We start from the raw sequence: 2743 nt of genomic DNA on the forward strand, positions 1-2743 counted from the left end.
AGAGTGCGCGTCTCTAGCTGTCTTGGCATTTCCTGTTTGCAGTCAGGGAGCGAGAGAAACAGGGATGGAGAGGGAGGGGGGTGGGGGGTTGTATAGTGCGACTGTAGTTGCTCTCGCGCCCAAACTTTTTGATTTACCGGTAGCAGGCAAGGAGAGCGAAAGAGTCAGCAACAGGACGAAGGACGCAAGCCGTTGGTGGTGAGGCAAGTCGTGGGCTGCCAGGCCGGGGGGAGGAAGGGGGCGTTGAATGAAATTGCCTCCTGATTCAATGTGTCCGAGCCAGGCGCTTTCGCTCCAGCGCGAGGATTTCCAGGGGCGGCAGCAACGGCAGGCTCTCTCTCTCTCTCCCTCCCTCCTCAGGACGGGTATATGGCGGTTGCCGGTGGTGGTGGCCGCCGCTATGGCCTGGAAAATCGCTGAGTTGTTCGGGAAGGGTAGCGGGCCGGGCGGGCCGTGCGGCGTGTGGCACAATACGGGGATGACCGTCGGGAATCAAACTGGATCCGCGCTCGCCTTTGCTGGCTGCAGCTTCTGCGACTGTGTTGTTGTTGGGGAGGCTGATGGAGGCGGCACCGGTATGGAGTGTGTGTGTGTGTGTGTGTGAGCGTGCGTGTGCAGGGAGAGGGGTGATGGGACGCTAGCACTCTGCGAAGCGCCGCCCCCACCTCTTCGCTATCCGCGCGTTTTCCTTTTTCATACACGTTTTCCCCCGCTTGCTTGGCTTGCTTTCTTGTGCTCCCCCGTTCGTGCCCGCTCCCCCTCCCCCGTTTGCCTTATATATGTCGCACCATACGCAACAGCACACGCGCCGTCGGATCTCACGCGCAGCAATTATTTAAGCCCGATTTAGACGCACAATGTGAACAGCTAAACTGTTTATCCAACCCGCACCGCTCTGAGCTAAAAGCTAAGGGAGGGGGGAAGGGGGGGGGGGAATCATATGTTCCTTTCCGCCTTCTCCCTTTCCTCTCTCCTCTCCCCCCTATCAACACGTCGTCGCGTTTACAATGTGGTGCTGAACTACAACCCCCTCCGCTTTGTGCCCCTGTGCGTTATGTTCCCTCTTGCGCAGAGGACTCGCCGCCGCGCGTACAAGTGAAGCACGCGTGGCCACGCACGCACGCACAGCCCGAGCGGGGGAAAATAGAGAGCGGCCCCAGAGGGTGTTTTTAAGTTGTCCGTGGAGTGGGAATAGGGGGAGGGGGGGGGGGTTGCTCCCCACGGCCCCGTTCTGGGGCCTCGCAGCACACGCCCAGCCCAGCCAGACAACGCCGCCGCCGCTCTAAGTGAACGGACAAATTAAACAAGAACAAACCCGCACAGCTCTGCTGCGACACGGGGGCTGGGCTGGACTGGACTCTCCGACTCTCTCCTCAAAATGAAAGGCAACGGGACGAGGAGTTCTGAGAAAGCATAACCCTCTGGTCGAGGATTTCCCCACTACTCTCAAAATATGTGTACAACGAGTTGGCAGGATGACGAGTTGAAGTGGGTTAGACCCAAATTTTGCGCGATTTCTCGCGAGCAATTTGACGATCTTTCTCTTCCTCTGTTCCCTCTTTGCCATTTTTAGAAAATTAGCAGGGTGTACACCGTTTACATGAGCAGTTTTGTTTTAGTTGCTGTTGGTTTCTTTTTGCTTTTTTCAATTAAAAAAATAGCTGTTGAGTCACCCCCACGTTCAAAGTTCAAAGTTGGATACTATACATTTAATAATATTATATTTTCAGGTGAAACTTTTTAAAATATTTACTTTGTGTGCCATAAACCCGAGTAACAAGCGAGCAGGTAACAAGTAACAAGCGTGGTACATCAAAGTATTTCCAGTGTACCGCTCTTGTTTGTGACCAGGCCCGCCCCACCTCTGCGCCGGGCCGGGCACGTCTCCCAGAAGAATGATAATTATGGTGGCAAGCCAGGCGCGCGCGACGTTTTTTTATTTTTGTTCTATGTGGTGTTTTTTTTCTGGACAACGAGGGAATAAATACAAATTGCGAAGTTGTTGATGTTGCTGTTGTCGGCCTGAGTGAGTAATGATAATGAGAGTGAGGGGGGGGGGGGAGCGACAAACGAAAGGAGAGAATGGGAACGATAATAATAAGCACAGGAGCGGTTAGGGCGGCGCACTAATTGTCATCGCGATGCTGTATAGAAAACTGTCTTCTCGACTCTATTTTGTCCCCGAGTTGGGCGGCACGGAACGCAGGGCGCGCGCTGCCGCCACCAGCTCCCAACTATTGTGCCCCGCGGTGCGGGGCATGTACACTGTAAACGAATTCTTCGTTACTGCGTCGAGCAACTCTGTTAAGACAAAGTTGTTAACACAAAGTCAAAACTTGCGAAGAATTCGCTGTGAAAAATGTTACCAGAACTCCTCGTGGTGTTTTTGGAAATCACAACGTTTCTTCGTCTTCAAAAATCGTTTAACTTCAGAAGTATTAGGGCTGGTCTGCATCTATTTTAATTTGAGATAGCAGCATAATGTTTAAATTTTTTGACTACGAGAAAGCGTTGGGTTTTCACAGTTGCGCCGTACCAAGCAAGTGTTTGGAAATCACAAAATATTTTCAACAGTGCTAACACGGTTTGCAGGCTAGATCGAAAGACACGGTCGGCTGCGGGGAACGGCTATCAAAAGGCACGCCTCATGGAGAGATAGGATGATGAAGTCGGAGGATTACGGAAGAAAGCTTTCAAGTGTATGTTGTGCGGTTTGTACGAAGGAATGAAGGAAAAGGAGGGG

At 52.5% G+C, this 2743-nt stretch overlaps 1 protein-coding gene across 4 annotated transcripts in view; it reads right to left on the reverse strand.

Moving 5' to 3' along the window:
* Nucleotides 1-2743, reverse strand: part of LOC113216880 (neo-calmodulin-like) — a 153934-nt gene that overhangs the window by 115471 nt on the left and 35720 nt on the right. The gene's annotated exons all lie outside the window — the stretch shown is intronic.

The sequence above is a fragment of the Frankliniella occidentalis genome, unplaced genomic scaffold, assembly GCF_000697945.3.
Source record: "Frankliniella occidentalis isolate FOCC.00 unplaced genomic scaffold, Focc_3.1 Scaffold79, whole genome shotgun sequence".
NCBI classification, from domain to species: Eukaryota; Metazoa; Arthropoda; class Insecta; order Thysanoptera; family Thripidae; genus Frankliniella; species Frankliniella occidentalis.